The sequence below is a fragment of the Mytilus galloprovincialis genome, chromosome 6, assembly GCF_965363235.1.
Source record: "Mytilus galloprovincialis chromosome 6, xbMytGall1.hap1.1, whole genome shotgun sequence".
Classification (NCBI taxonomy): domain Eukaryota; kingdom Metazoa; phylum Mollusca; class Bivalvia; order Mytilida; family Mytilidae; genus Mytilus; species Mytilus galloprovincialis.
Window position 1 is genome coordinate 79,973,479 of NC_134843.1, and position 13,488 is coordinate 79,986,966.

A 13,488-nucleotide genomic window follows, 5' to 3' on the forward strand; every position below is an offset into this window, starting at 1 on the left:
TCTTACTGATGTTATATACTGTAGAGAGCAGAGAGGCTCAAATGAAGACTTAACACAAGGGTTACGTTTGACTACACCCAACCTTACCCTTCCGAAGCACCTGCAATCATCCCTAGTTTTTGGTGGGGCCTGTGTTGTTTTTGTACCCCTATTTGTGACATTTTGTTCAAGCATCGTTGTTTATATAATGGAAATTGATGCGACTGTCGTACAAGTGCGATGTTTAGCACTATAAAACAAGGTTCAATCCACCGTTCTCTACATTTGAAAATGCCTGTACCAAGTCAGGAATATGACAGTTGTTGGCCATTCGTTTGATGTGTTTTATCATTTGATTTTGCCATTTGATTCAGAACATTCCGTTTTGAATTTTACTAGGAGTTCAGTAGATTTTGACACAAGGGAACAACTACAGCATAAAACCTACCATGAACAAGCACAAGAAAAGTAAAATCATTATATATTACATCTGAAAATATCTAACCCTTGGGGTATACGCAGATACATTTTTGTACCAGCTAGACAGGAAAAGCATTTTTTTTTAAGAAACATTTGAATATACTGAAAAAACTCAAGTACCAACTTTGTAGGAATTTTTTTAGAAAAAAAATCTATCTATTAGTCATAAGACCAATTTATGAACATAATACTGAGGTTAGGGATGAGTTCAGGGAGAAGATTATGTTTGCATATTTGTTCAAACCTGTGTTCAGATCACAACTGTATATCCCTTGAGAAATGGCAATGATATCATTGTTCCATTTTGTAGAGTAGACCTTACTAACAAATCTGTATGCCATCCACTATTAAAAACATGGAATCCGATTTGTCTTTTCGAAAATCAGAATCTTAGACTATCTCAAAATTAAAAATCAAATTTAAAAGGTTAAATATCATAAATAAAGATATACCTTAGCACTATTCATGTGGATCGAGGAAGCAAAACATAATTCTAACTCAATTAAAATGTTTCCCATCTTTCTTGAATTATGACTTGTTCAGAGTAAATGTAATTGCTGACCCATCTTGTCTTTGTGGATGCAACATTGAGACTATACACCGTTTCCTTTTCGACAATTATATATAAGTAGGACAGAGAGAAATTCTGATGAACAATCTAAGAGGTTTCTTGGTGACCTTATATTGAATGTTTATTATACATGTATAAGTTACAAACATCTGGTAATCCAAACCTCGTATGAATAAAACGTCCATATATAGAAACATGTATTTGAGTTTATAAAAACTTGGTCTGAGAGATTCCTTGTAATTTCTTGATTGACAACATATTTGATACATTCAGAGGACATGGTTTTTAACAAAACAATCGGCCCTCTGGTATCTTTCGACTCTCTTTTGTTATGATGGCATCCATGACCTTCTAACGCATTCTTCCTTTTTTATACTGTCTTAACTTTATTTTTCTGGCCGCAACATTTGATGCATGCGCCAATACATTGTTTTTATCTGAGATATATGATTGTATTGGCTCTTGGTATGTTATTATGCCACTGTTGAAATATAGCGAAATATGAAAACGAAGATGTGGTATGATTGCCAATGAGACAACTCTTCACAAAAGACCAAATGACAGAAATTAACAACTATAGATCAACAATGAGCAAAACACATACCGCATAGTCAGCTATAAAAGGCCCCGAAATAACAAATGGTAAATAATTCAAACGAGAAAACTAACGGCAAGCTGATTATTGTACAAAATATTGAATGAAAAAAATATGTTACACCATAACAAAGGAAAACCGCTGAATAACAGGTTACTGACTTTGAACAGGCACCTATAGAATGTAGTGTGATAAAACTAGTTTGAAGGCGCAAACCCTCGCCTAACCTGGGACAGTGGTGTAAAGACTATTATAAAACGGTAAAATAAAATTCCTCTGAATAGCTAAAATTTCTTGATTTAAGAGAAATGTGGAACAAGAGAATATATGGGATCATTTTCAATTAGACAATAATTAATGCACAACACATTTGTTTTTAAACATTAATGCACAACACATTTGTTTTTAAACATCAATGCACAACACATTTGTTTTTAAACATTAATGCACAACACATTTGTTTTTAAACATTAATGCACAACACATTTGTTTTTAAACATTAAGTCACAACACATTTGTTTTTAACTTCAAAATTGATGCTTTGTATTTATTTACTTTTTATATCCAACTTATACAGATAATACTCCATGGAATTGATTTGAGTTCTAAATAAAACAAGGATAAACATAGAAACGGTTACGTAATATGTGCTCAGGTCTGTACTTAGTGTCTTTATTATAATCTTTTCGTGGAAAGGAAAGACCTTTTGTTTTTCTTTTGATTATTTGTTTTTCTTCTGCTGTCTAAGATGCTTTTTTGTTTTACAACATTTTTGGCCAATGATATCGTACAGTGATGAGGATTTCCAAACTCACCATCTGTAACCGAACTCTTATTTTTGTAGGAGTTATCTCCCCGCGTCCCTTTTTTCTAGTTATCTTTATTTCTCTGAAACCGTAAAAGATTTCAACAAACTGTGTTCACCAAATTGTTCGTCAACTCTTTATAATGGTTTAGTTAAGTTTAACTGATGTCATCAGATGACATCTTATGGGAGTTATTTCCCTTTGAAAATTTAAAATAAGTGATATGTCAGGTAAATTTATACATTATAAGTCGTAGAGGCCTATAGTCTTTTGATATGAAGTCCTTGGTCCATTCGGAGGAAATTAAGGTCAAGATCAAAGTTCAAGGTCATGTTCTAAATTTTTAATTTCGCTTGTTATCTTTATTCAAAATAAACCGTAACAGTTAATGAGATGATTTGTTTGACAAATAACTGTTTACGATAAGGGGCAACTTCAACCTGTTTAAGTGGACGTGTTTCGGTCAACCCTTATAGGAGTTTTCTCCCCTTATGTACTTGAAATCAGTACAACTCTACAACCATACAAGTGATTGACCTGGGTTCTTTCGAATTTAGATCATTGACCTTTAACCTTGAAATTGTTGTCTAGGTCAAAGGTCAATTCGACGTTCTAGATTTTGACCTTTGTTCAAAATTCTTACTGGTTCATTATAAAACAATTAAGTCTTCTGCATTTGGTTGTAGACATTTCATAATTTATCAGGTCAACCGGAAATGATCCTTTTCTAACCGGAAGTAGCGTATTTCAGACTAATCCTGTGAAAAAGTACTTATAATTCTTTTTTTTATATCAGTTTGAAGTAACAAATTACATGAATCAGGAGTGACATTTTCCAACACCGTTTTTTTAATTTCATTCTTATTATCGAGGTGGAAAGAGCTTCAATTGTTCTCTGAAGATTTTTTTATCTTAATTAGGAATTAGGAATTGATATATATATACTGCCACGTCCTATCTGTGTTTTTTAATGTTTTTTCTTTGTATCGATCTGATGATGAGTTAGGCCTTTTTCACTGATTTTTAAAGTTTTTTTTTATCATTTGGTACTGATACACCACTGTTTCCGGTTAAGAGCAGGATCGAGCGATCACTAACATTTTTAACCTCTGCACATTCTTTATGTACCTGTCCTACGACAGGAGCCTGCAGTTTTATTGTTTTTGTCAGTCATATTTGTTTTTCGTTAATTTGTTTTGTTATAAAATAGGCCGTGAATTTTCTATATTGAATTGTTTCATATCTGATTTTTCATGTCGGGTCCTTTTATAGCCGAATTAACGGTATTGTTTTCTCATTGTTGAAGGCTATACGGTTGCCTAAAATACATTTTATTTATTTGATCTTGAATGGATATTTGTTTCATTGACAGTCATACCGCGTCTCCGTAGTTATATTATTATATTCAGGTGAAATAATGCATTACATTACGTATACGGTCACTTCTATTGTGAACAAAATTAGAGAAATATTTTGTAATTCATATCTATAAAGAGTAAAAAGTTGTTTATCTATGTTCAAATCATGAACATTCATTTTAAGTACTAGTATTTAAATCAAGATTCCTTCCCCCCCCCCCCCCCCCAAAAAAAAAAACCCAAAGAAAACAACAAAAAACAAACCCCAAGTCTGAAAAAAACAACATGAAATTAATCTGAACGAATAGTGATGTGTTAGTGTATGCGTTCTTGATACGTATGTACAACATGCACCAACAAGGCGAATTCAAACTCTGTAAAATTTTAACAATATGGCTTTATGGAAAATATCTACGTATACAGTGCAGACGAATATTTCCGTGTTTTCATATCAGAAACTGAACAAATTTCTCTTGTGAGATTAAAAAAAGAGACACGTCGTGTCGTGGTGCGACCTTATAACGTGTGAAGTGTCCAATTGTATTAAAGTTTGAAAATTATAATGTTTAATACGAATAAACGTTCTTTGCCAACAAACTGATCGTGGTTATATAGCTCTTGAAGTACTGAGTTTATGCAACATGGTGTTCCTGATTAACCCAGAAAAGCTTTTCCTACTTCCAGACTTTTAAAATGTCATTTTTATTTTCAAAAGGTTCTGAAAAGACAATATATGTATGTCAGGCGATGAAACACAGTTCAAAGCATTATTGGTTAACATTGTGGACGCCCGATGAACAACTAGATGCGTTTTTGTTAATCTTTAACAGTAATTTATTTTCTGCAGATATTCCAGCAAATTAGTGTTTGACGAGTGATAATTAAATAACTAAAATACTGATCTCCAAGAAAAATTAAAAAAAAAGGTCAAATATTGCAAACAAATGGAACACAACTGCCATAATTCTGGCTTTATACGTGCATTTCCTTATAAAGAGAATGCTGAATTAAATCTAGTTTCATAGCTAGCTCAACCTAGTATCACATTCGAATAAAATGTTATTATATTGAAAACATTGTGTGAATAAAACTAACAAAAATGATACGTAAAAATGTAAAAATTCGGTCAATTGATTGATGGATTGTTGGTTGCTTAACGTCCAGTGGCAAATATTTCATGCATATTCAGGACGAGAACAAGTTCACAATAAATACAATAGGTAGGTTGTTGTAATAGAGGCCATCTAGGATGATGGTCGGGGAAATTTGGACTGCCACTGGAAAATTAGGGTATATTGGATAGGGACAGAAATTTTGCCTTGCAACAGGCCACCTACGGACCCATCAAAGAGTTGTTGCAAGGGTTCTTAACGTGCAAAGAGCGTGGCACTCTCTTTACACGAGGCATCGGATTTAACGTCCCCTTCTGACGGACGTGACTGCGAACTTGATACATCCCGCACAGCCAAACGGACGCCCCACTTCAGCAAGCGTTTTACTGCCGGTCGGGAGAAGACCAAGTGACCATATTTCTATACCCCAGTCACCCTTGGGGTTAAAAAAATTCGGTCAACATTGTGTTATAATCATTATGGTACAAATGTATTTAATTGTGTAAGTCAACGTTTTCAGCTTGACATTGGTAAGTGTATTGTACTTTGGGACGTTTTGTGTATCTGTTTAAAATGTTTTTGTTTCCTTGTTATTTTTTTTATAAATATAAATGTTTTTAGGTCATTAAATAGACTAAAAACTAAAATACTTTACTAGTGGAATTGTCTTTTCCTTAATTATTTTATTTTAACGTTTCCATGTGAGTGGTCGAAATACTTTTGTTTTATGTATTGCAGGAATAAATGTGAAAAACGAACAATAAAATTAGAACTAAAATTGAAAAACCAGGATCGTTTATTTATCATTGCTAGCTATAGCTTGTGTGCATTTGATTAGATGAAGGGAGTTTTTATTAAAAAAAAAAGTTCTTACCTGTACCAAGTCCGAGTTTCAATTTTGAATGGAATTTTCATATGTCATATGAAGTTTATTTTCATCACATTATCTAATGTTTGCTTTAACCATGGGAGAGTCAATGTACAGCATTGTGTAATATTATCAGTAAACAAAAGATATGTATATTTAAGGTCAATAACCAGTAAATGATCCATCCATATAATGTTTCATATTTTATACTAAAATAGATATTTGAAATGTACACTGGAAATGTAAGTATAAATCGATAAAGAAGACGAAACCAAGGTAATACACCAAAATTTCGGAAATCGCCAGTACTCGCAAAAGGTGCAAGATCGAGCATTTACTCATGCACTGTAAGTGACATAAGTAAAACCAACAAATCAACTGCAATACAATGAGTTATATTAAAAGGGAATGAAAGCTAAAATGTGTACTAGTTTTAGGTATTCTAGGTATCCAAAGATGCAGCAGTCCAAAGGAAAGGTTTTTGTGTGGTTATTTCGTCCTTTTTATATTTTGTTTAACGTTTCTTTAAAAACAATAGGTGTGAAAATTATGGGCTGTGAGGTCGTTGATACAGATCAGAATTAAGAAACTGAATGGGTCTATCAATATCCGTCAATCTTTAAAGACCCGAATGTTGCAAAACACCTCTCCTACCTCCATGGCAAATATGTTGTTGTCCCCACAGCTAAAGTCGCTAACAAAATTGTTAATTTTTGCTAAGTGCTTTGTCTGTGTGCCTTTTTGTGTTTCTTTGTTACACAAATGACGTGGCTCTGTACTTATACTTCCCGTCATTGTGTTATTGTACTATTCTTGTTTTTACATTTTGCTAATATGCTTTGTCTATGTGCCGTTTTGTGCTTCTTTGTTACATATCTGTTTTTTTAGTGATTAAGATTATAACACAATGTTGACTGCTGTATTTTTGACATTTTTACCTATTATGTCTATTTGTTTTGTTCATGCATTGTTGTCAATATAAAGGAATTTGATGCGACTGTCATACAAGTGAGACGTTTAGCTAGCTGAAGGACGTGTTAATGAGCAAACTAATTGTGTTCCTCTTTTTGTCGATTTGTTCATTCAATCTTATGAGGCTTACCCTATACAGGAACGTCTTAGGAAAAAAAGAAAAGAAATTAGCAGTATTACTTACCTTTACTTTTAGCTATATAGATAATTTTCTTTCCTTAAATAATTCTAAATTTGGTGACTATGTTGAACGAATCTATCTTATCGAACTAGAGATAAAGGATACAATAGATGCAGTTACGTCTGCATCATATCTTAACTTTTATCTAGAAATTGACAACGAGGGTCGGTTGAAAACAAAACTTTACCACAAAAGAGAGGATTGCAGATTTCCAATTGTGAACTTTCCAATTCTATGTAGCAACATTCCAGCAGCGCCTGCATACGAAGTATATATCTCCCAATTGATACGATATTCCCGGGCTCGATATCAGAACTTCTTTGATAAAGGTTTGCATCTCACAAGAATGCTATTAAACCAAGAGTACCAAATGGTGAAATTGAAATCACCCCTTTGTAATTGTTACGGACGTCATCACGAGTAAGTTGACCGTTATGGAATATCCGTTTCACAGATGATATGGGATATAATCCTTTTGTCGTTACTACAATCCCGTTCCCTTTTTACTAAAATAACCTACCAAATTAGACTATTTACCGGGTTTGTAGTTGTACACATTTTAGTGTTGTGTTTCTGTTGTGTCGTTGTTCTCTTCTTATATTTGATGTTTTTCCCTCAGTTTTAGTTTGGAACCCGGATTTGTATTTTTTCAATCGATTTATGAATTTCGAACAGAGGTATATTACTGTTGCCTTTATTCGTAATAACCTGAACAACACGACGGGTGCCACATGCGGAGCAGGATCTGATTACTCTTCCAGAGCACCTGAACTCAACCCCATTTTTGTTGGGTTTGTGTTGCTTAGTATTTAGTTGTATATGTTGTGTCTTTATGTCGTATTATTAGTCTGTTTGTCTTTTTCTTTTTTAGCTTTGGTGTTATCAGATTATTTTCGATCGATGAGTTTGAAAGTCCCTCTGGTATCTTTCGCCATTTTTTTATTGGCTGTAGAACATATTCAACAGTGGATTAGGCGGTATTTTTTCATTAGACAACAAGTGACAGATATTCTTTAGCAGTTGTAAAAGTCGAACATCTACTTTTGCAGTATGCAATAAACAATAAAAATATCACCAAACTTTCTTAATTGTATCTCCAACATTTTGGTTTCTTATCTGGTAGGCAATTTTATGAAGATTACAGATTAAATAGAATCTCTGCGTTTCTGTCTATTTATATAAAAACTATTTTATTTAATCATTCTTTAATAAAAACATTAAGCATTAAGGATGAGCTTGACACAGATCAAGAACAATCACTTATTACACAATCCTTATACACAAGTTAAGTGTATACGGGGTATATATCTCCCAATTGAAACGATATTCCCGGGCTTGCATTTCCTATCATGATTTTCTTGATAGAGGGTTGCAGCTCACAAGGAAGCTATTAAACTAAGAGTTCAAAATGGTGAAGTTGAAATCATCCCTTCGTTAATTTTACGGACGCCATCACGAGTTGGTTGACCGTTATGGAATAACCGTTTCACAAATGATGTCAGATATGTTCCTTACGTCGTAACGTCAATCCCCTTCCTTTTCATGAATTTGATCTACCGAATTAGACCATTTACCGGATTTGTTATAACATAAGCAACACGACGGGTGCCACATGTGGAGCTGGATCTGCTTACCCTTCCGGAGCACTTGAGATCACCCCTAGTATTAGGTTCGGGTTCGTGTTGCTTGTTCTTTAGTTTTCTATGTTGTGTCATGTGTTCTATTGTATGTCTGTTTGTCTTCTTTCATTTTTAGGCAGGCGTTGTCAGTTTTGTTTTTCGATTTATGAGTTTGACTGTCCCTCTGGTATCTTTCGTCCCTCTTTTAAGTAAAACTTATATTTACATTTTTTAACGAGACCCATAATAATAGATTATTTTTTTAACTAATGACACAGAGGATTTATAGAAATTTGATGCACTCGCTCCGCATTATGTGAATGTTTTTTTTACAACCGACATAATTTAACATTTATACTTTATAAGTGCAAATTTGTAGGTTCCTCCAAAGATAAATTTGATTCCTTTGCAATAATACGAACGGCATAGTGGAACAATGAGTTAAGTAAATGCAACGACACTTAAAAAGTAAAATCACAAAAATACTGAACTCAGAGGAAAATCAATTCGGAAAGTCCATAATCACATGGCAAAATCAAATAACAAAACGCATCAAAAACGAATGGACAAGAACTGTCATATTCCTGACTTGGTACAGGCATTTTCAAATGTAGAAAATGGTGGATTGAACCTGGTTTTATAGCTAGCTAAACCTCTCACTTGTATGACAGTCGCATCAAATTCCATTATATAGTCACCGATGCGTGAACAAAACAAACAGACATAATAGGTAAAAATGTCAAAAATAGGGGTACAGCAGTCAACATTGTGTTATCATCTTAATCACTATAAAAACAACAAATGTAACGAAGAAGCACAAAAAGGCATACATCAAATTAACATCCTCATTTTGATTATATTATACGATTATATTTGTCTATGTAAAATGCACCCATCAAGGAAGGAGGGTATGGGTACTGGTGTAAAATTGCGCGTTTGAAATTCGCACAGGTAGACATGAAATAATTTTGTCGTTAAATTATTGTCATGAAAAATATGATATCGGGACGTACGATAGGTAAAAAAATAATACCACCAGGTGGTATAATTGCGTTTTGGTCCTGAACATTCATGAAATATTAGCCACTGGACACTGAGTGACCATTTTACATGTAACTGATGAATCGTAATTATGAAATCCACAATATGTTTGAAGCAAAATTGTAGATTTATTTTCTTGATATATATTTCGGTGTTAAAATGTGTAGGTAAAATAACAAAATGATCTGCATATATATAATAAGTGGATCTATAAGCTTAAGGGTAGATTTAGGCGTGAGGTGCACCAGAGTACCTCAATTCAACAGACACATTCCTATCCCCCAGAGAGACAGTTTCCAAAACACACAAGCTCTTCGTTTTAACTTTGAGTATAAGGGAACGAGCATTTAACTTTAATTGGGTTATGATATTTTCCCAATTTGACGAGAACAAAAAATATTGTGGTCAAGCAGATTAGCTTTACTAAAAATGTCTGAATTCAGATTTCCCCATATCTTAGAGTGCTAAAATTTGGGAAAACATATAATTGGTTTGATAGTGTCGAAAAACTAAGAAAACAGAAAACAAATTATGACTTAGACACAAAAAAGTGCATCGGACTGTACCAAGACCTTGTTGATAAATATTCCGTAACAACTTCACATGAATACATGATGGTCTTGGTGTATAGATTCTGAATACTGACGTTGTTTATCATCTTAATAAAGTGTAATATTGTTATTTTATTTGTCTTTATTAATATTAATTTTACCGTTTAGTCTGTTTTTGATAATATTCATTTGACGTGGCTTAGTACTTATGAATCCCGTGAATGTGTTGTTTGTACCACCTTTCATTTTTGCTAGACAAGTGTGATTTGTCTGTGTTACTTTTTGTGTTTCTTTGATCCATATGACGTGGCTCTGTACTTTAAACACCCCGTCATTATTTTATTGTTCAATTATAACTTTTGCATACTTTGAACGTCAAAATTGTTTTATATCTCTACCTGTGTGACGTTTTCATTCTGACGTCAAACGCGCGATTCTAAACCAGAGTTGATGTCAATCTAGCCATTCGGTCACAGGACTTAAAATATTCCAATCCTTTATTAGCTGATTTTAACATTCATAAATAAAATACAAAAAATAAGTAAGTTATGAACGTGGTTATTAAATTTGATGTATGCTTGTTTGAGCGTCTTTGTTTTATAAAAATATTTGTTTGTTTTTGTTTTGATTGAGACTGTGACACTGTGATGACTGCTGTACCACTATTTTGACAATTTTACCTATATGTCTGTCTTGCTCACGCATCGTTTTCAATACAATGGAATTTGATGCGACTGACATACAAGTGTGAGTTTTAGCGCTATAAAACCAGGTTCAATCCACAATTTTCTACGTAAGAAAATGACTGTACCAAGTCATGAATATAACAGTTGTTGTCAATTCGTTTGATGAGTTTTATCCTTTGATTTTGCGACATGATTAGGGACTTTCCGTTTTGAATTTTCCTCGGAGTTCTGTATTTTTGTCATTTTACTTTTTTCAATCAGTTATGGATACTGAAATTTAAGACTATTTACCGGGTGTGTAATAACATGAGCAAACGACGGGTGTCACATGTGGAGCAGGATCTACTTACCCTTCAAGAGAACCTGAGATCACCCCAAATTTTTAATGGGTTCACATTGTTCAGTCTTTAGTTTTCTATGTTGTTTCTTGTGTACTAATATTTGTCTGTTTGTATTTTTAATTTTTAGCCCTGACGTTGTCAGTTTGTTATTGATTTATGATTTTGGCAGTTCCTCTGATATCTTTCGCAACTTTTGAAGTCTCTTCAATTCATATATGTTGACTTTTCTGCCCTTTAAAAAAATATGCTTAGTTCAAACCAGAAGACAAATTAAGATTTCGTCATGTTTGCCATATTAAAAAGAATGGTTAATGTAGATTGTTGACTTTTCTACCCTTTAAAAAAATATGCTTATTTCAAACCAGAAGACAAATTAAGATTTCGTCATGTTTGCCATATTAAAAAGTTTCTTGTCTAGGGATCACTCTGATTCAAACAAAAAATTCTCTGAAACTAATATTTACAAGATGATTGAAGTCTTGTGTGACAAAATATTTGTTACGCTTGGAGGAAATGTTTTTTCAACACACTAAACCATCAGTATGCCTATGTAAACCAACTCTGCTCATCTTGTTCCTTAACTAGTATTCGAATTAGGCTGACTTCATATAAAAACTTTTTATGAATAAAAAAAAACTAGCCACCATTATCCTTTAACTTCAAGTTTCACTATATAGATGTCACATGTCTGACTTGGTACAGGCATTTCCTTACACAGATGACAATTTTTCACGCAGTCAATAGTAACACGGTTCGTTTCTAAATGCACAGACCTTCAAATAGTATTACAGTAAAAACTTCCAAAACAAACCAAATGTGTATCTATGAAAGTTGTGGATTAAAAGTTTTATCGGTTTTGTGTGGTAACAAAAATTAAATCCCTGACTTATTAACTTTTCCGATTTACATAGAAAACGTAAATTCCCATAAAAAATAGAAAAAATAAGATGAATATGGATTGACTTGTCACATTGGTACAAAATCAAATCAACAAACAACAAAAAACAAACAATAAAGTTATAAACAAAACTGTCCAAAGATATTATGTACTCACAGTTACTGAGCGCCATTTAAAAACCAATGGTCAAAATAATAAAATCATGTTCACCCACAGTAAAGTAAACTGAATCCGGCAACAACCTATTATCAGAAGAGTCGACGTCATATGTAGATGCTGCTGGGATATAGCTATATAGAATGGGAAAGTTCACCATATGATAGATAAATCATCCCTATTGCCGTTATTTTTTGTTTTGAACCGACCCTTATTGTCTATTTCTAGATGTAAGTCAAGATAAGAGACAGAATATACCATCATTGATATATTTTTTTTTACAATGTTAGATATACAATTTTAATTAGCTTTTGTTTTCTGTTGTTCGTTTTAAATGTTTCAAGCCTCAATATTATGATATTTTCAATCTTTAGCCAAATTGTCCTTTTGAAGCATTTGTAAAATATTTTCTTCTCGGAAACATTTGGATATTTTACTAGTGTTAGCCAAATTTCTCGTTTTAAAGCATTTGTAAAATATATTTTCTTCCTGACCCTTTTGACCAAAATAATCATTTATAAAGAGATGTTTATTAATAGGATAAACATGCAAACAATATATTATGGTTATCCTTGTCTGCGACGGAACACTACGTGATTGAAATAAAAAAAAATCAATTAAAGAATATTTGATAAAGTGTTTTCTATTTGCAGATAAGGAAGTGTATAACAATACAAATATAAAGAAAAGTTTGAAGATAAACACACCAACCTGTAAAAGAACAAATACACAGAATGGAGCAAGTTCAATTGGTATCTTCCCGATTGTCCCACTTTTTGAAATTACATGTAAAAAAGTAATGAAATTTTGTGGGACAATCGGGAATATGTTTGTGGGACAATTGGGAAGTTTACATGTGGGACAATTGGTAATTGTTTTGATAGTGATTAATTTTATAGTGTGTAGCAGTAAATAACAGGTAACTAATCAATGTAAGTTATAAAATATGATGAAAAAAGTCATGAAAAATAACAATATTTACATATTTCACTTTGAACATAGTATGTTGAAATGAATCAACCATGGATCCGGAATATAATATGAAGTCATACAATTTTCGTCTTAGATGCACGATTTGTTTATTTAGTTTTTATTGACTTTGAAATACATGTCAGTAACTGCGAGTTCTCTCAGATTCTGTGGCATTTGGTCTTTTTTTAAGAGTTGTCTCATTGGCAATTAAACCATATCTTCTTCTTGTTTTTATGGAAGTCTGGTTATTCTTTATAGTTGGTGACGAGTCCTGTTGACTGCACTTTATTGCATATACACTG